Here is a 22,179-nt window from a genome sequence, read left to right on the forward strand (position 1 = left end):
AACTTGAGTTTTAGCCAACTGAATATTATCCTCTGAAATTATGTGGCCAACATTAATGAAGATGTACACTCTAAAAATGGCTGGGTTAAAAATAACCCAATTGGCAACCCAGCACTGGGTAAATATTGGACAGAACACATGCTGGGTTAAAGTAACCCAGCATGCTGGTTTACACATTTTAACCCAGCATGCTGGGTTATTGAGAAAACCCAAGATAGAGTCATTTTTACCATTTGTGGGTTTGCATTTTTATGATTCTGGGTTATTCTTGCTGGGTTATTCTCATAATTTCACCTTTGCTTGACAAAGCAATCATGGATTAATAAATAATGAAGAATACAGGTTTTTTAGACTGTTAAAAAATATTTTTAATGCCATCTGACATTCAAAAATTTTTACCAATGACAAACAACATGGAATTTTCCCTTTTTTTGTTTCCAGCAAATGCAAAATAAATAAATAAAAATCACATAAATACAGTTGCAATAAATAAGAAAATTATTTCTGAATGACCTGTGTCTAGCTGTTTAACTATTACATTTTAAGTTTTGTAGCTATTTAAATACACATTGACATTGAAATGACATTGACAATTAACATTCTTTAAATTTAAATGTAAAATCATTTAAAGATGTCCTTAAATTTATATCAAGTATATAAAGACTCCTACGTAGGTAGATGTGCACTGCTTAGGGTAGTTCAACATATAGTTCACCCAAAAATGAATATTATGTAATTTATTACTCAACTTTATGTCGTTACAAACCCGTAAGCCCTTCGTTCATCTTCAGAACACAAGTTAAGATGTTTTCGTTGATATTCGAGAGCTTTCAGACCAGGGTGAATCATTAGTGACAATTTTCATTTTTTGGGTGAACTATTGTCAAACACTTAAGCTCTGAAGCAAAGATCTACACCTCAGAGCAGTGTACTCCGTTATAGAGACTGTCTATGGAAGGACAATTTTCAAAAGGAATTGCTAATTATATTTTCAATTGCGTTTTCCACATGTGACAAATTGTGACAAAATCCAAACACAATTGCAAATCTTGAACAAAAACATTGTTTCAAAAACACTGAACAAAAATTACGGTTTCAGTTTAGTGACTGCCAAATTTCAAATGGAAAAACAAAGTCAGTTTGTAGCTGTATTTTCCATGTATTATGAGTAATAAGCCTGTCATATTGATCAAATACTGCATCATAGCAGCTTTACAGTATTAAATAGGAAAATAGTGTGTAATAATGCAAAGGGACAAAAGTAAACACTCAGTTTTCAGCTAAAGTCAATTCGTCATTGATTCAGTGATGTATCGTCCCTCTGTGCAATCAAGTGGATGATATCGCTTGATATTAATTGTCCCCAACTAAAGAAAAACAAGGAACCAAAACTCCATCGGTGACAGAATGGAGAAAAATCCTTGGGAGAAACCAGGCTCAGTTGGGGGTCAGTTCTCCTCTGACCAGACGAAACCAGTAGTTAAATTCCAGGCTGCAGCAAAGTCAGATTGTGCAGAAGAATCATCTGTTTCCTGTGGTCTTGTCCTGGTGCTCCTCTGAGACAAGGTCTTTACAGGGGATCTGTATCTGGGCTCTAGTTGTCCTGGTCTCCGCTGTCTTTCAGGGATGTAGAGGTCCTTTCTAGGTGCTGATCCACCATCTGGTCTGGATACGTACTGGATACGGGTGGCTACGGTGACCTTGGAATAAGAGAGAAACAGACTAATGTTAGCATAGATGCAACATAAGAACAAGTACATGAGGTTTTATGAATTACCATGTCTGTTTTTTCACTGTGTCGCACATGTTACCTGCCAAAACTCAAATGGAATCTTTAGCATCTGAATTTCCAATGACTCACATTGAAAACTGTCAATTTTTGTCAGAGGTGGGACCATACTATGGAGAGTGTTTGTATTGGGAGGTGACGTCACTCAAAGACAACTGTGCAAAATGCTTTGAACAATGGAGGTTAAGGCACTACTAAAGGCAGCTGCCGCTCCGAGAGATGTGTGATAAAGAACAGACAGTGCAACCCAGATCTCCCTATATTCTTGGCACCTCACACAATAAATAATTCTGTCATTTTTACCCCAAATGCAGCTACTATCCCCTGCTAACCGTTAGAGCCACATGGTACTATTGGTCAATATTCACCATTAACCAAATGCTTTTCACCGGAGGAATAAAATATAGGGTAAGATGCAACTAGGTAAATAAGAGTAGAACTGCAATGTTGTTTGCTGACGTGCATCAGAGTGCAAACAGTGAGAGATTTGGGGTAAAAACTACAAAATATCTCCCAATACAAACACGCCCCTTAGTATAGTCCCACCCTTGACACAAATTGACAGCTTTCTGTGTAAGGCATCTGAAATACAAATGCTTTTCAATTGAGTTTGGACTATTTCACAATGTATATGTCCACATGTGGAAAAATACAATTAAATATACAATTTGCAATTCCTTTTGAAAATAGTCCAGAATATCCTTACCTGTCCATTGATTATGATCAATGCCTGAGAGATCTGCTGTCATTTTTAAATCGCCACGACAATTGGATGGGGTTTTCTGGACTCTGCTCAGTTAAGGAATTCCATGTTTGTTCCAACCCTTAAAATAAAGTTGAAAAAAAAGAAAAAATACAAATTGTTTTAATAACAGTGATTCAGTTCAATTAACTGTGTGAAGTTAATCATGAAATTGACCCATCATGATTATGAGTTAAATTCACCTATGAGTTGGTCTACAGAAGCAGAATATGATATAGTGATTGGCTGAAAGGTGTGCTTTCAAACTGTCTAATCAATGGGATGTTCCAGTCATTATAAATCACAGTTTTATGTTAATATGCTGGCTATATCAAACACACACAGTCACTGGCACAGATAAGGGAGATCACACTGCATGCGCGCACACAGACATTTCTATGACAAGTCACGTAGGTAAAACAGTCCATATATAAAAACTTATCACCAAAGTGATAATGACAAGTCAAAAACACGATCTGGAAAATTTATATATGATGTTTACGCTCATAAATTAGGTACATTCTGGTGCAGCTTTAACTATAGCACGAAATAAAAATATATGTGCGTTTAAGTTACCTGAGGGTTAACGTTAGTTGATTATCACAGACAAACAATTATGTAAAATGTATAATAAACACGAACTTACCGTTAGACGCCTCAATAAGACTGCACTCGACGAGTTTTTCTCTCACAAATGTATCCATGCGCTTTTCTGACAGGAAAAAAAAACACATTTTGAATTATAATTTGTATGTAAAAAGACTTTATAAACCACAAAAGCATCAAATCACTTCACTAACGCGGCCAGCGTCACTCGCTGTGCGTGCGCGCACTTTGAAGTGCCCTGAGACGTCGATTCTTTTCCGGGAATCACTTTGTTCGAGAATTACTGAACCGGTTTACTTGAACTGGGTCGTCGGTTCTTTTAGACCTGCGGTCCGACTATATTGTACGTAATTTGTATGATTTAAATGTCGATATGGACAACTGCAGGCGTTTACATTAGAGCAGAAAGTCGTATTCACTTTTTGAACTCATTTGACTCACTTAAATATCAAATTCGCTTTTCAGTGTCAGAAACTACTTTTTCCTCTATTTTCACAGGTATTCGCATATTTCAGCCATCAGTCACTTTCTGAAACTTAATAAAACTTTATTAATCTGTCGTCTCAGATACCTTAACACGATTATGCGAGTCGCGTAACGTAGGTTGGCCGTTTGAGGTAAACAGTTCATCATTTAACGTAAATAATGTTGGCCTGTAGACGTTTAACAGTATTGTTGCTGCAAAAAAAAAGTTATAATTCTGCCAATTTAAAATAATTATTATTGAAAACATTAAATAAACTTACCTTAAAACAGTTGAAAGCCGTGGCTTTGCCCCGTTCTTCCAAAGTGACAGTTGGGGAGCGATTTAAACATCTTCAAGGCGCGTTAAATAACCCAGCGCTGGCCTGAAACAACCCAGCGACGCAACCCAGCAGGTTTAATCCAACACCTAGTAAATTGAAACTACCCAAAAGTGTTTAAAAAGAAATTAAATAACCCAACAAAATGACCCAACAGACTCAACCCAGCATTTTGGGTTAAAAAATAACCCAGCCGTTTTTAGAGTGTAATAGCAAAATATAAAAAGAGAATATCTAATATGACCTAATGTGGTTTAAAAGCCATGATGTTTACTGTAGCTATGAAACACTTGAGAGAATCACTGGTGCTTGATGAAATTGACATTCAACTCAATTAACATTTTCTAGAACATGCACTGCCATTTTTTAAGTTTTTTATTTATTTTTTATTTAGCAAGGATTACTTAAATTCCCTCCGAATAAAAAAAATAATAAATAAAAAGTAATAAATGCTGTTCTTTTAAACTTTTTTGTTCGTTAAAGTATGTGTCAGTTTCCACAAAAATATTAAGCAGCTGTAAGGAATCCATTGAAGAGAGTTGAAATAGTTGCAGTTAAATGACGTCCAAAATCAGCGAAAACTTAATAAAAGTTCAAAACTAAAAAAAAAAAAAAAAAAAAAAAAACTTCAACATGGACAAAGTAACAAAACGGTTGTTACATGGATAAAACTTGACTTGAAGCGACGCTGCACAGACTGATCAGTGTATGACATCAAAGTAAGAGCCATTCGAAAGTAGAACGAGCAGCGAAAAAGTCACTGGTGATGTGAACGGGGCTTAATCGCTCTTAAGATACTTTGATCTGCACAGCGCCGCTTCAAGTCAAACACACCTAATGGCAACATGAGGGCTACTTATACCAAACAATACAGGTCACATGACACAATCCAACCAATGAGAAACAAGACACATGACTAAGACAACCAATGACTTGAAGCATGGCTGCAGACGGCGGTCAACGAGAGCAGCCGCTTGCAGTCGGGGGCTTAGTTGAAAATAGACATGTTAAGCCGGACACTTTCTGCTCCCATAAGTGAACTTCACACTGTGTTTGCATACTCTATCACAGATGAAGTGAATAAAATGCAATATCTGTCAAATGCACAGACATTTCAGAAACGTTTACATGAGCAACAGAAACACTTTTTATACAGCACTGCTTAATACAGCACCATCTTTCAAGAATAAAGTTCAACATGACACATTGAACAAAGGGACCGATAGATCATATGACAGGGTAGGGAAACACATGACAGGAACATGAAATGGTTAAATATTAAAATAAAAGACAAAACAAACCTAAACAAGAAACATAACCCAAAACCACCGTCCTAGCAGCACAACTTTTTTTTTTTTTTTTTTTTTTTTTTTTTGATAATAAGGAATGTTTCTTGAGCAGCAAGTCAGCATATTAGAATGATTTATGAAGGATCATGTGACACTGACGCCTGGACTAATAATGCTGAAGATTCAGATTTGCCATCAAAGGAATAAATTACATTAAAAAAAAATATACTGAAAAAGAAAAACTGTTATTTTAAATTGTAATAATATTTCACAATATTACTGTTTTTAACTGCAGTTTTGATCAAATAAATGCAGGAAAATAATGAGACTATTTTTATTTTAGTTTATGTCTAAACTACTTTTTTCAAGGATGACAGGAAGATTCTATAAAATAATTGAATTGGCAAATTAAAACTTAACAATCTCAATTAAAAATTAAAAATAAAATAACAGATAAAAATGCTTCTTCACTCACCAGAATCCCATAATCCCAAAACTGGATTGATAAAGGATGTATAACACGGGCACAAGATGATCATGTTTATGTTGTATTTGCCTAACCGAGTAGTCGTGAAGCCAGGCTTCTTGCTCAGCAAGGTCTGGAGCAATTACACATACGCATACTGCAGAACATTTCATTTACTGTAAAACAGTATAGTCTACATAATGACAACTTAATGGCCTGGTCGTTCATATCGATCTTCTCCTGGATGAAATTCAAAAGGCTACAACCTCCTGGGTGGAAAGCAGGCCAAGCTATGAGGGAAACCTGGAAAAGTATAAATGTAGTTTGATCTAATGCCAAATAAACAGCACAGATCGGTTCATCCACAGGTGATGAGAATAAGAGAGGGTTTTATACAGTCATATGAATGGTCATCTCAGTCTACAGACCTTTGGTTCGCCAAAACATCTCAGCCCACATCTGACGTAAGTGTCTCTGACAATTAAAAGCAGAACTTGGTTGGATAACTCAAAGGGCTGGATGACAAAAGTGTGTCATCCTTATTGAATTAAGGTGATGAAACGGCTGTGTGGAGCAGTGCTTTTCATGCATATGACTCAGCAGCTGGATGGAGCAACAGTCATTTAAAACTCCTCAAGAACAGGATGTTTTATACTTCTCCTCACCCAATCACATGAGGTCTGTTTGTCAAATTACATGACCTTTAGGGAGAACAACTGATAAAGTGTCTTGGATGAAAGGCACTTCAAATCAGATTGATGAGCTACACGGGCTGATGTTTTATGACCTATAGAATCAATAGATTAACAGCATGGGCACTCATTATTATCCGGGGATGTCAGCACTGTTTGCCAATCATGACATTAGCCAATCATAAATCTGTTTACTGATAAGCCTTAAAGGAACTGCCCTTAACAACTGAGCATTTCAGACTGATAGGGTTAAAAATAATCATCTTCTTGTTTTTTATAAGTGAACATAAAGGAACATATTAAAATAATAAAAACCCTATTATGACCACTATAAACACAGATTTTTCTCTTCAGTCTTTGGCATAGAAGTCAAGGCATACATAGACATTCTGTTTGGGTTTTCTGATACTCAAAACAAGTCATCTCCAGCAGTTCCTTTAGTGTGTTGTGGTTGTTGTGGCAATCAAAATCACAACTTAAGTCTAAGCTCATTTTTATTCAAAGAAGTACTCAAAACTTTCTGTTTAAACAATTACATTTTTTGCAATGTATTAACATGGGTTCCTAGAGACCCTAATAACACAAGAGTATGCAACAAATGTTAGAATATGTCATGGTGGTGCTCATTGGTCGCTCAAGGAAAAGGTAAATGCCTATTGCACACTTAAATAAACTTTGGTAATTGTTGATATGACTAGAAAATAGATAGATTATGGACATTCCTACAGCTTTGGTTTAAACAGAAGCAAAGCTAAATGTAAGGTCTGAGGTAAAAGCATGCTAAACCCCTGGATATCTTAGAATTTACCTATTTAGCTTTGGAAGTTTAATGAATTATTACTTACATACTGTCCGAGCTAAAGGATACAGATATACCCACAGCCTGCCAATGAATTAGCAAAAAATTTAGACATGCACTAATTAAATGTGTATCATTTGGACCCAGCGTCACTTTGCAAACTGATCTGACCTTTACAAGAGCACTTCAGATATACATTCCTGCTCTGAGATGCGTACATTTTAATTGATAGGGACGAACTCCACTGTGGGGAATGGCTGTATAATGTCATGCTTCAAAGGTTTTCTTCTCACCCACTGGCATGATTGTATCTTTGATTTCTCTGCGTATGATTTGCGCGGCAATGTGCCATCGCGCTGTGACATGGATCACCTCCTGTGTGCTGCTGGGGAGGTGCTCTTTCACTAGGACCTTCAGCAAACATTTGCATTACCAAACAAGGTAAGTGATTGACATAAGAGAGTGAATATAGGTTGCATTAACAATTGACATAATGTATATTCATATAACAAAGACTATAGCATACCCAAGATGTGTCACTCCTATAGCTTGAAATGGGGAAAAATACAATGCTCAAATGTTTCCATTCTCTCATTTTTCTCTTCTAGCAACGTTAGATACAGTAATATGCATCTGCATGTGCAAATTAAATGCAGATAAGGTTGTGCACAAGTTTACCACTAACTAAGTACAGTGTTCCTGTAGCTCAACTAGAGCACTGCGCTAGCAAGCAAGCAAGCGTAAGGTTGGGGGTTCGATTCCCCCGGAACACATGATATGTAAAAATTGATAGCCCGAATGCACTGTAAGTTGCTTTGGATAAAAGTGTCTGGTGTATGCATAAATTTAAATTTAATTTAGTTTAACTAGAATTTATAAAGTAAACTTTTTTATGCTAAAACTGAAAATCTGCCAACACATGCTTTTAGCACAAAATCAATGCACAGTTTTTGGACCCTGGCCTCCTTTTGTAGTCTAAAACGTTTTTAGATGTTTACAGCAGAAGTAGTGAGATTTTTGTTGCACTGACCACACAAATGGCCTGATGGAAGAACATAATGTGAAGCGGGCTGAAGATAGTACAGAACTGTTTTTATCAGGATAGACTAGTGAGGGTACAAGTTCGGACACTGCACTCTACCGCTTCACCACACACCTTAATACAAAGCTCTGGATCGAAGAGCAAAGTCCATTTACAGGAAAATGTTCATCAAACTAGATGGAGTGATGATAAACAAGCATTCCCATTACAAAACTAGGATGTAAACTGATTATTTACATATTATATAGTGTTGCTTCTAAGGATGGCTTAGAATGGTTGACTAAACAATCAGCATGGCCATCTAGTTTTTTTCCTGCTTATTTTTTAAGCTTTAATATTATTTATTGATTATATTATATAAGATGAAAAAAATGGCAATTAAGAGAAAATGAATTAAGAAAAAACTCGCAAGTGTCAGAGAAGTGTAAAAAAAAAAAAAAAGAATCAGTCAACCACATAAATAATTTGTTCACATATCAAACCGAATCTTTCGGAGCCTCTTTTGAAAAAAACAACAAACCAGTGTTATTTCAGTATTATATATATATAAAACATAATGAATTTAATATATTATATTATATATATATATATTTTCAGATTTTCAGTTTAATTTTAGTTTACTGTTCAGTAATTTTACTGTTATTTGCTTTTGCCATTTTTAGCAGTTTATATTTTTAACATTACTATTTAGATTTAATAAAAAAAATTCATCTTATATATATATATATATATATATATATATATATATATATATATATATATATATATATATATATATATATATATATATATATATGTGGTGAATACCAGTTCGCCGATAATTAAGCGGTACCTCAGTTGGTATAAAAGCGGCATTTCCAAGCATAGAGGGACGTCATTTGATTGCGTCACGGCGTTGCTGCCGCTTCCGGGATTCCACCGCTCTGAGTTGGAGAGTTGGCCCGTGGGAGTTTATATGACTGTTAAAAAGAAGGTTGATCTTCCTCGCGATGTTATTTTGACAACTGGAAATAAAGCGACCATATATGTGTGTTGGACAACAGACTGTAGGTGATTTGCTTCTCCCCGGATTCGTGATCAGCATAAGGGCGATCTGGGTGCACGCTTAATTAGTGATATCTGAAGTAGCCATTCAAGAGGCATGCTTGACGGCATGGCCTAGCCGCGACATTGCTGTTTTGCTTTAGTTTCATTTTTTGATTTATTTCTCGTTTCTTTCGGTTTTTTTTTTGTGTGAATTGTTATATTTTTGGTTAAATTCGTTTGCCTGTAACATTTATTGATTTATTTTCATTTATTTTGTTTCTTTTCATTCTTGTCATTGTGTATTATTCCTATTGTTGCTTATCATTTTTCCTTATCTTTAAAAAACAATAATTATTTATTATTACCACTATTATTCCTGCGGTTATTGCTGGTATTTATTTGGTATTTTGCTTTGTATCGTTTTTTTTTCTGTTATTAGTTTGTTAATTGAGCAGTAATCAGCCCAATGCTGTGTGTTTTATGTTTAAAGAAAAAATGTTTATTCTTTCTCTTCCCTCTTTCTTTTGACTTAGGAGTGGGGTGTATCAGAGTGGCGGCTATCTAGGGTGTGGAGGTGGTCTTTTGTCAAAAGTGTGGGGTGTAACTTATGTTTGTAGTGTAATTCCACTAGAGTGTCTTTTGAGATTGAAATCCACAAGGGAAGGCTGCTTTAATTTGGGCTGTTGTGATGTTCCATGTGTGGCCGACCCACTTTCTGAGACACCCCAGTTCTATGATGTAACCTTTTGAGTTAACCCTTTTGATTTAGTCCTGTTGTTTTATCGCTTGTGGCTCTGGCCATTTATTCTGAACTACTTGTGTTCATTTTGGTCATTTTTACCTTTATGATAATAAAGCTGTATTCTTATATTGATTCACGCCTCATTGGTGGATGCTCTGTGGGAGCGAACGAACCGGTGTGCTTTTCTTTAAGTGTTATTTTCCCCAGGCGTTTAGCCAGGGGTGGCGTAGTCGCTACTACTGATAATTAGAGCTCCGTTACCACTTCCCCCCAATGCCACATTAAATATACTCTTGCTGTTCCTACACGGGACCAGCGGGCTGAAACTGTTGCTCAGGTCTTGGTCAATGAGTGGTTTTACAAGTTTGGTATTCCAGGCCGGTTGCACTCAGATCAGGGACGGAACTTCGAGTCCGCACTTATTCGCCAGCTGTGCGGCCTGTATGGAGTGGAGAAGTCTCGTACGACCCCTTATCATCCGGCAGGTAACGGTCAATGCGAACGTTTTAATCGGACTTTGCACAATCTGTTACGTACTTTACCAGTGTCCAGGAAGAGGGACTGGGTGTCATGTTTGCCTCAGCTTCTCTTCTATTATAATACCACCCCTCATCAAGCCACTGGTGAGTCACCCTATTTTTTGATGCTGGGACAGGAACCACGATTGCCTGTGGATTTCCTGTTGGGTAGGGTACAGGAACCAGTGGCTGGTAGTATACACGAATGGATTCTGGAGCATCAAGCCAGGTTGCATACGGCTTTTGAAGGGGCACAAGGGCGATAAAAACGTTCGCATTGACCGTTACCTGCCGGATGATAAGGGGTCGTACGAGACTTCTCCACTCCATACAGGCCGCACAGCTGGCGAATAAGTGCGGACTCGAAGTTCCGTCCCTGATCTGAGTGCAACCGGCCTGGAATACCAAACTTGTAAAACCACTCATTGACCAAGACCTGAGCAACAGTTTCAGCCCGCTGGTCCCGTGTAGGAACAGCAAGAGTATATTTGCTGAAGACGTCAGTCATTACCAGCACATGTATATATGTATATATATATATATATATATATATATATATATATATATATATCTTCTTTTATGTTCAGCAGAAGAAAGGAACATGTATAGGTTGGGAACAACTTGAAGGTGAAAAAAATAAATGACAGTTTTCATTTTTGGGTGAACTATCCCACTATCCCTATTTTAGTGCCAGTACTTTAAAGAGAATGAAATAATGGACATAGCTAAAAATATCTGAAGATGAATAATTAATTGAAGTTTAATAGTTTCCACTTGTCCTACATAACAACACAATGATTTGTTCATACATGGGTATAACTGACTGAGACATGACTACTTGATTTAGCTAATTTCTTTCTGTGCATAATTAGTTTCTTGTTTTAATGGCACCTTTTACAGATGATGTACTGTGTTATATCATAATATTGTCTGTCGTGAATGACTCATGCAGCCCAGCCGAATCTATCACAAATAAAACCACACATAAAACCACTCGTCTCGCACAACACTTGTCATCCACAGTCTGTTCTTTTCCAGGTGTGTGTCATTCTAGAGACAGATTACAGATCATATGTAGAAGAAAGGTTCAGTATTCTGTGTGGATGAAGGCTCACAGAATGTACCCGCCGGAAGCCCTGGAGACAGAGGGTACATGTCCATTGAGAGCGGCTCCGGTCCTGTCTCAAGCCCGGTGGCTCTCATGTGTGAAGAATGCAGCATATGGAAGCAGCGGCGTGAAAAGCCTACCGGGCACCTGAGCAAAGATGACACATTGAGCACAACTCCGTTTGCACCATGGTAACATGAGAGTGGATCAGAGCTCATCATTCTTTTATAGCCACATCAGCCCACCATGTTCTAACAGACGTCATTCTGTTTCATGCGTATATGAGCGTGTTCGGAAAGTGAAAACAACTGGACTATTGTTTATGACGTTAAAGCATGTTTTTATAATCAAAGCAAGACAAGTTAGTGTGAAGAGCTCTTTTAGGGCAGTTCAGAAAGCATTGATCTTTCATGTCAAGATAACTTCTACCTATTTAACTGTGATTCGAAAGTTCAGGATGACTCACGGTGATGTGTCGGTGTGTTGCTCCTCCTGAGGAGATCATTTTTTAACAGTCAGCCAAATCTGGTCAGTGAATTTCTGTTTAACCTACGAGAGAAGAGAAATGCAGAGGCAGAGAAACACATGGTCAGTGGAGAGATCACAGACCAGATGGGAGGAGGCAGTTAGTTACTGTAAAGGAATAGATCCCCTAAAAAAAAAAAGTCATCATTTACTTACCTTCATGTTGTTTTAAGCCTGTATGATCTTATAAAATTATGGTCATTCTTTTCAATGCAATTACAATTAAGGCTGGAGAAAAGGATGAAAAATAAACAGAAAATGTTGTCAACAGCCAACAACCCCGCAAACACATTTAATGGCTCAACTTTTCTGTGAATACGGCTGTTTAAAGTTGGGGCTCAGTAAGTGTTTTTAGTGTTTTTGAAAGAAGTATCTTACTCTCACCAAGAATACAGTAAAAACAGTAATACTGTGAAATATTTTCAATATTACTAAATAAATAAAATTCAAAACAATGTGTGCTTTATATATATATTTTAAGGTGCTATTTTTTATTTTTTTTATTAGCAATAACGCCAGTATTCAGTGTCACATGATCCTTCAGAAATCATTCTAATATGCTGAATTGTTGCTCAGGAAACATGTCTTATTATTCTCAATGTTAGAAACAGGTGTGCTGCTTAATAATTTTATGAAACTATGATTGTATATATTTTTTCAATACTCTTTAATGAAAATAAATTTACTTCTGATCAACTAATTGCAGCCTTGCTGAATAAAATTATATATTTGTTCTTCATTTGTAAGTCACTTTGGATGAAAGTGCCTGCTAAAAGAATAATTCTGTACATATAAAAGGGAAAGATTATCAGTGGATAATGAATTTGGTCTGTTCACCATACAACACTTTTGCATGACTTCATAATACTTGGAATATAGTGAATATTTGTGCTATTTTTGTAGCTTGAATGATTCAGTCCCCTTTAAACCAATGTAAGCAGAAAATAAAGAATGGGATCCATTCCATAAAAGCAGTGCTTGTCCTCAAGTTGTACTTAAGATTCAAAGTTCAGAGCCATACAGCCTCTGACATGTTTTCATTTATGAGCCTCTAACATTCACATTAATGTTAATTTTCTTCTGACTCTATCAGCTGAGAGCATTTTTTTCAGATGAGGTTTTCGTGTGATTTTTAACTTTTTAGTATTTTTAGCAGATTTCTGTGTCTTTGTCCTAATTGGCTGGAGTTCAATAAAAAGGTACAGAAAATAGGAAGAGTTCATTAAAAGTCTACTTGCAGTATGCTGTGGATTTAGTATATACTTTTGTCCCTTTGGCTTGCAATGTTACAAGCATGGAAACGGCACAGTTTTTCTCTTTTTGAGTCCATAAAAGTAAAAATAAAAATAAAAACAATAAGAGGAGGCAGTTGGCTTGACAGACATATTGCTCAGTGTCAGGGAATATTTGGGTCAAGGCTTGTGTAATCTGATGAAAAGAGAGAGGCCAAGAGGTGGTCAATCCTGTTCAGATATGCCCATCAGCTCAGAACAATAATGACCCCTATTGCCTATACATGCACCATCCCTCAACCCTGCCAGGTAGTCGGAGATGCCTTTGCCTAAATATTGCAAATGTTCAAGGGCGAACAACAACTTCTTGATAAGGAAAATAATAAATGGAAATAACATAAAAACAAATATATATATATATATATATATATATATATATATATATATATATATATATATATATATATATATATATATATATATATATATACATTTAGCAGACACTTTTATCCAAAGCGACTTACAGTGCATTCAGGCTAACATGTTTTACCTAACATCAGGGAGTAGGAAGCAATGAACACTGTGTAGAGACCATGTCAGTGGGAACACAGTTCATGTAAGGAGCTCACTTCTAACCAGCTGATAACAAAGAGAGACATACAAAATGTACAGAGCAGGGCATCGCGAGGACTGGAATTGAGAACCGATGCTGTAGACTACTCTCACAGGAAACAGTCCTCATCCTCTGTAAAATGTGTTGCACACATATTTGGGTTGAACTGTTCCAGAACAGTGTTGTAAATACAACTTAACCACTGATTTCTAGCTGTGTCCTCTTTTGGAAGGTCAAACAACGTAGTTTCGCTTTCACTATGAAAAAATGCAGCTTCTCAACGACATGGCACTGGTGGAAACAGCGAGAATAAAATGTACACCTTATTTCTTTGCGTGAACTTTTGGGTGGAGTTTTGCAAATCTTCCCACACAGTGAGGTAGACATGTGGGGGCGTGTTAGAATGAGCCATTTTAGGAGGGTGTGGATGAGTCTTAACTTTTATAAAAAAAAAACAAATCTCTTTGGATTTGAGACTTTAGTCTTTGCAACCTTACAGATCTTATTTATGCACCAAGGGCTTGTAAAAGCTTGAAATCGCCTCACATGACCCCTTTAAATGCTATGTGAATAATACGCTGAAGCCACATGACAGTGCTGATTGACTGAAGACAATACAAAACTTCACACTATACAATTTTCAGCCTATTTCACACTTTATAAATATTTGTGATTTTATCAGAATATATGGTTGTCAACAGAGAAAGACGCTTTGCAGCCAGATGGTGTAGTTAAAACATCTACCAACAGGGACTAATGGGGCAATGCTAATCAGACAAATCTTGACCCCCTGATGGAGGCAGTGTCACTATGAAGTGCTCACAGGAAGTCACCAAATTTAGGCATTCCATGCTTTTTTCATTCTCTGAATCGGAAAATGACCTTTTCTCAATTTCTCATCCATTGCATTTGTATATGCTCAAATATGCATAGTCATTATTCTGTGCTGTTGGTTTTCTTACAAATAAAATGCAATGCATTAACTATGAGTCTTCGTGTTCAGTTTGTTACAAGCCGCTACACCGCACACCACACCTACGACCCTTAATGACAATGTGAAGTTGCTTGTTCAAATAAATTAAAACAGGGTCATGAACAGGAAGGCTGTCCCTGACATCCTGGTCAATACAAAAGTCATTCTCTATGATTAAAACTCATATGGTGAAGGTAACAAAGCACAAGTGACATTCATTTCAAATACGCATTCATCTTCAAATATATTGTGCACAAGTCCATGATATATTAGCATTCATTAATATGCAAATGTGTATATCACATGTGCTGTTTGTGGTGCATGTATGTGCATATGTAATGACAGTGATTCAGTATCTCCACCCACACTAAATACCAAACGACAGTTCAAAGTATATAGCATTGTTTCGACATGCCTCAGTCAACATTTCTCTGTCAATTCAGTAATTGTTGGTACTTTGATGGCCTCAAGCATCATTGTCATTCTGCAGTGGGCATCAGTGCTGTTACCCTCAAGGATTTGCAGATGCTGTGATTTGTGTAAACAGCTCCATGTCAATTTAAATCCAATAATCAAAATAAACATGAGGTAAAACCCCTTCCAAAGAAACAGGACCAATTTTGAAGCTGCTGTAAAGAAATATACAAATATATTATTTTCTCTCATTTTCATTTGTGGAACAGGTGAAGCATACTAATAAAATCAAAAGAGGAAGGTGTATTCCTAGTAAACTGGCTTCCAGTTACATTTAGGATTGATTTTAAAGTACTTTTACTCATACATAAGTTACTAAATGACCTAGGACCGAAATATATTTCAGATATGCTCACTGAATATAAGCCTAACAGACCACTCAGACCATTAGGATCGAGTCAGTTAGAAATACCAAGGGTTCACACAAAACAAGGGGAGTCTGTCTTTAGTTACTATGCCGCCCGCAGTTGGAATCAGCTTCCAGAAGAGATCAGATGTGCTAAAACAGTACTCACATTTAAATCTAGACTTAAAACCCATCTGTTTAGCTGTGTATTTATTGAATGAGCACTGTGCAATGTCCGAACTGATTGCACTGTATTTTCACAGTTTCTTTTTTTTTTTTTTTTTTTTTTTTGTCAAATCATTTAAAATTGCTTGTTTTATTCTTGTTATTCTTGTTCTTAATTATTATTTGAATTACCATTGTGTACGAAATGTGCTATATAAATAAACTTGCCGTGCCTTGCCTAAATAGCTGTAGTAATTCAGTACAGAGATCTGTCATTGGACCTCATTCACTAATAACATGCATATCTACAACAGTTGTGTGTGCGCATAAATTTGTTCTTACAAATAGACAAAGGAACCCATTATAGGGTGAATTCCAAATAGCATTTTTGCACCCTTAAAGGTCACTTCAGGAAGGGTACTAAATTTGGGTGTTCCATATGAAAGTGAAGACGGGGGTACATGTGATTGTCACTTCAAGGAAGTACTTTTATTGTTTATGGTTTCACTGCAGACAGGTGCACTTTCTGTATGTTAAAGAAGAGCCATTTTTATGTTGTTCAGAACCAGCCCACAAGCTTGTGGATTGTGCAAATTGCACCCAATTGTGTTGCATTGTTACCTTATTTGCATAATTCCTTTAGTGAATCGGGAGCTGAAACAACCCAGACAGCACATGCACATAAACGGTGCAATCAGTATGCACAATTCACTATTATTGAATTCCTTCCTTCGTCTCGCACTTTGTGAAATAAGGGCTACATTAGACTCAAGAAGCAGAAGGCCAGAAGTTATGCGCATGGTTAAAAGGTGCTGGGATTAGGACAACCTCCAAGACTGATGAGGAGTCAGCACCCATCGGAACATCCAGACGGGAAATTAGCATTCAATCATTAGCGCTGAGAATGTGACACCACTGTCTACTTATCAAAGACAACCTCTCAAAGCAGATGAAATCAACTCACTGCTATGACATGGTTCTGTGATTTATTACAACCGATATTTTGGCATTTTCCATAACTTGAGCACACTCTGCTGGGATTGAATGAATCAATGAATATATATCAGCCTCCGAACGTTTTGCACGAAAATGCCAACCCAGTAATTTTCATTATTCAATCTAGAAACAGATGGTGTTGGGCCAATTAGTTAGTGAATTTACATTATTAGTATTTGGAATTTTGCTGCTGGCTTCAGTGCAGTTTCTAGTTATGCTTCTTGTGTTTTGCTACTTGGCAAATGATGTTCTTACTAAGCAGGACCCTTAGGAAACAATTAATTAAATGTATTCAAATATATAAAATATTAGAAAATAAAAAGGGAAAATAATATATTACAATATATCACAATATATTTTAAGAAATTATATTTTCCTTTCATAAGGGAATGACCGTACATGCATCATAAGTCCTCATCCAAGGGAGGATGATATTCTCCCTGCAGCCTGTTTTCAAAAGCTTCCATACCTTACTCTTAAAAAAATAGAGTTGTTTATGCAAATGACTTAAAAAAAAGAAAAAAAAAAGAAATATTACTTGCTTTTGTGGCAGACGGTGAATCCTGTGAAATCCTTAATGTGTAACAGTTGTGTTATGGTTGTTTGTGGTCAAGAATATGTATATAAAAAATCTGACATAACAAAAATCTGCATAAATAGAAAACATTTTGTTAAGTGAAATAAAAAAAATACAAATTACATACCAGAAGAAAAAAATGGATTTGAAATGGAAACAAATTCCATTTAGTCTCTTAAAACAACCTGCCTGTATTAAACACAAAAATTACTCAGTTGAATGCTGTTGAACATGTTAAAGGATACTGTGTCAGCCCTAAAATACAAAATTTCTTAAAAAAAAAAAAAAAAAAATGCTGAATCTAAATTGAAAAGACAAATTGTACACAACGCAAAGCTCACTATTACACTGCTAGGGTGTTATGGGTGGTTGCCGGTGCATTTTGTTATACATTGCTAGAATGTTCTAAGTTCATTATAATGCATTTGCTAAGGAGTTCTGGATGCTTACGGGGTGATTGTTAGCTGGCCTAAGTCAAAAGACCATTCTGAAGCATCTGCATGATCCCTGTATGCCCAATGTCCCTGTACCTCCACTCTATCCTGGAGTTTTTTTCTTATCTTTTTTATCATTCATCAGGTCAAAATTGCAAGTCAGATTGCTTAGAAATGTAATAGCAACTTGATTTGAGGTTTTATTTCTGTCTGCAGCATAAACGGGGTAGGATAAGTGACACAGAAGTTTAAAACTAAATGCTAGGATATAGTACAAATCTCTACCTTATGAACAATACTTATAGTTATTCATGCTTTAGCAACTAGATCCAAAACCCTATTCTTCATCTGAGATCCCTTGGTCACAGTCATTTGTAATATATCAGGTGGGGACTGATGTCCATGTCTGTCACATTTTACCGTCTACACTAATCCAGTGACGGAGGATTCAGAGGTAAGTCCCTGTTCCTTACTGCCCATTAACCCAGATCAGGAGACTGCACAGAAAGCTTTGATATAATTAAAATTGACACACCAGCAACCTGGAACATGCTCTTCCTCTGCTGCTGCACATTTATTCCGCGACAGACAATATCCTTCAAGAATAGCTAAGTAATTAGAAAGTCATTCTGAGTTCCCTGCTCTATTGCTATAATTGCAAAATTAAAATTCTCTCCATGTTGGCACCTGACCTGTAAAACTGACTTTGGCTGAAGTTTATCAGTTTGCCCATCCCTGAATAACTCAACTTCACTGCAGTTTCAAACTGAAATGAATGCTAATGGTACTAAAGCACCAACAACTTTTATTCCTTTTCACAGAGGCCGATTATCAATTAGTAAAGAAGATTTATTTTCACACAGTTCCTTTCACAATATATTATTGTATTATCTTAAAAACTTTTACCACAGTGCATTTTGAGGTTGCCATGACCTAACCAGCTTCATATCTATGGCATTTCTGATGTTGTAAACTTGCTCTGAATCTCACCCAGTACAACACTTAATGAAAGTGAAAGTGAAGTGACATTCAGCCAAGTATGGTGACCCATACTCAGAATTTGTGCACTGCATTTAACCCATCCGAAATGCACACACACAGAGCAGTGAACACACACACACTGTGAGCACACACCCGGAGCAGTTGGCAGCCATTTATGCTGCGGCGCCCGGGGAGCAGTTGGGGGTTCGATGGCTTGCTCAAGGGCACCTAAGTCGTGGTATTGAAGGTGGAGAGAGAGCTGTACATGCACTCCCCCCACCCACAATTCCGTCCGGCCCGAGACTAGAACTCACAACCCTTCGATTGGGAGTCCAACCCTCTAACCATTAGGCCACGACTTCCCCCACAACTAATTTGCATAGTGCTCTAGTTCTGTGAAACACAAGTCACAATAAAAGAGCTCAAAGACTTGGAAAATCAAGCTTAGCATTGGACTGGTCCACTTGACCAATCAGAAACTAGAATTTGTATAAATGTCTCCAAGATGTCAAAACTTCATCTGAAAAAAAAAAAAAAAAAACTGCTATGAACAAACATTTGATGAGATTCTTTTAAAAAGCAGTTTTTATATACATTCTATATCATAAACATGTCAAAGACATTGTATTGAACACGTGACAGGCGACGTCTTATAGACATATTGCAGATAAGCAAACACTCTAAAATACACCGAACAAAATTATAAACGCAATACTTTTCTTTTTGCCAACATTTTTCATGAGCTGAACTCAAAGATATAATACTTTTTCTATGTACACAAAAGGCCTATTTCTCTCAAATAGTGTTCACAAATCTTTAAATACTTCTAAGAGACTAAAGATAATGAGCTGTTGTTGCTCAAAAGTTACAAAAAGATTTTTCTTAGGATGTCAGCTTCATTATGGTTGTAATAAATCTGCATTGCACCAGTAAATTGAAAAAGGACAATGTCAAGGTGTCGCAATGTAAAATGTGCGTTTTCCAGATGTGAGTCATGCAATAAAACAATGTTACAAAAGAAAATAAATAAATAAAAACAAATAAAAAAAGGTCATTATTTTGAAAAACGTCTAGGCAAGATAAGAGTGAGGAATTCATGCAAGCTAGCATTCTAAAAAAATTCTAAAAGTTTTCCTACAAAGAAAGTGAGGTGAAGGTCAGTTTGATATATAAGTCTCGTTCTCATCATCTATGAATTTGGGAACTAATAAAGTGTCATAGCTGGGGGTGAAGACGTCTAGATTCTACATCTCAGATTCAGACTCAAGAACTGCAATGAATTCAACTCTATATTCATCTAGCAACTGACATAACCACAGAGGCAGACTTATGAAATCTCTGAAAGTAAATAAATTGTGCCTGTCATCATGACGCTGGTTATTTTTAAGGCTGTGTTATGTGAAAGTCTAAAATGTGTTGCACAACTGAACCACGAAAAAGAAAAAACACCAAAGAAAATAACAGTACTTTGCTTCTTCTGATTGCTGAGGATGAAAATGAAACAGATTCTCATTCATTCAGTCATTCTCAAACAATGAACGAGTCTTTACCGGAAATGCAAAAGATACAAATTTATTCTAAATTCATTCACAAGTGTTCATGTGTCACAAGATATTTCTCATGTGCTATCATCAATATTAAATAAATATCATCAATATACATTTTTAATAGATTCCTGAGATGAACGATTTAGAAGATCATACATCTTTCATTAATTAATTTATATCTAAATAATAGCTCATGACAGAGAACCTTGTACATTTCGGAAGTTGCCTCATGGTTTTGAACACATTTATAATATAAATCTCATTTGTTCTTTGATTATATGTCACTATAAAGTGAGCTGTATCATGACAGACCAGCAACTGATTGCTGCCATAATGGCTAAATTAAGAAAATGACCTTGTAACCCCCTAACAAAAAAATAAAAAATAAAAGATCTTATTACTGGCACTTTAAAATTCCTTGGACATTTACACCCTTTTGGAGGGTCATAAGGTGTGAATGTTTCGGTGAAAATGAAGCATTCTGAATTGTAATTTTATAAATTTCCCCTACAGAAAATCCTTAAAATCATCTTCAAAGAGCACATCATGAATCACCAAACAGCATGCAGCAGATTTATAGTCATATTTATACAGTATGTCCCACAATTTAATTCCTTGACCGTACTGCGGTATGGCCACAGAAAATGAACATGTAAATGGTTTGACCAGTATACTTCAGAACAAGTAATGCATTTGACAAGCTCTTTTCAGTGTTCCTGTCTGAAGCGAATATAGAAGGGATGAACTTAAATGAAAGTCTTAGTTAGTTTTCCCCTTCATTCACTCTCACACACATGAAACACATCACGGACATAACAGTGTACCTTTGAAAGTTAAAGGCATACAAGAGCCATTTTGGGGCTTTGATTTTTGGGCTCGTAGACGAGTTAATTTAATTTCAACCGGTAAATATTAAATCCTCACTTTGAACCATATGCTGCTTTGAGATTAGAGCCATGCTTTCTTATTTCACAAGCAAGAGGCTGCCAGAATATAAACTTTGAACTTTCACCTCAGATTATGTTCAATGACCATCCATTGAAGAGTTCAGCTAGTAGTGTAAGCATTCTGAAAATTGGATTTGTGACACAACATTGTTAACACTCATGGCTCATAAACAGCTAATAAGGACAGGCACTGCAAGCCCCTGACAAATTGATAAAGTTGCCTTATAAACCGCCTTGATTGTCCAAATAAAAACTTCCAATGCTGTTGCTTTGCATGTTCCTCCTTTCCGCTGCAGGATTCGATGAATCGCTTATCTGTTTAAAATAAATCTACGAGGAAATGCAAGATTGCCTCTCAGTAAATCTTGTCATCTCTAGTTCTTTTGTAGATCTATATTGTTCCCCTTGATTTGGCGCAGCATCAATCCCAATTAAGGAAAGACAGAGGAGCACAGTTTGGCGTGTAAACCGTATACATCAGCGGCAACAACTACAGCTCCGGGATCCTTTGGCTTTTTTAAGATGCATTAAGCTTTCACTTCCGTTCTTGAGAGTGTCCCTCATAATGGATTCAGACAGTTCAAACTTTCAGTATTTACTTGGTTGTAATGAATTAAATGTTTCTTTGGAATGTAATTCATTTTCTTACAGATGCTAATTGGTGGTAATGTACAATCCTCTCGTCAAGGGGGATGTTTTACTGTTCTGGCTGTTTTAAAAGAAAATTACTTAAAGAGCCACACAGAT

The 22,179-nt window shown here is 36.4% G+C and overlaps 1 long non-coding RNA gene across 1 annotated transcript; it reads right to left on the reverse strand.

The window, feature by feature from the left end:
- Nucleotides 1-343: 343 nt before the first annotated feature.
- LOC127952188 (uncharacterized) lies at nt 344-4,141 on the reverse strand. Its single transcript, XR_008152844.1, has 3 exons — nt 3,178-4,141; nt 2,496-2,613; nt 344-1,700 (listed from the first exon to the last, which is right to left on the reverse strand). It is a non-coding gene; the product is annotated as an uncharacterized LOC127952188 (long non-coding RNA).
- Between the last annotated feature and the right edge of the window lie 18,038 nt (nt 4,142-22,179).

Source organism: Carassius gibelio, chromosome A3 (genome assembly GCF_023724105.1).
Source record: "Carassius gibelio isolate Cgi1373 ecotype wild population from Czech Republic chromosome A3, carGib1.2-hapl.c, whole genome shotgun sequence".
NCBI lineage: Eukaryota > Metazoa > Chordata > Actinopteri > Cypriniformes > Cyprinidae > Carassius > Carassius gibelio.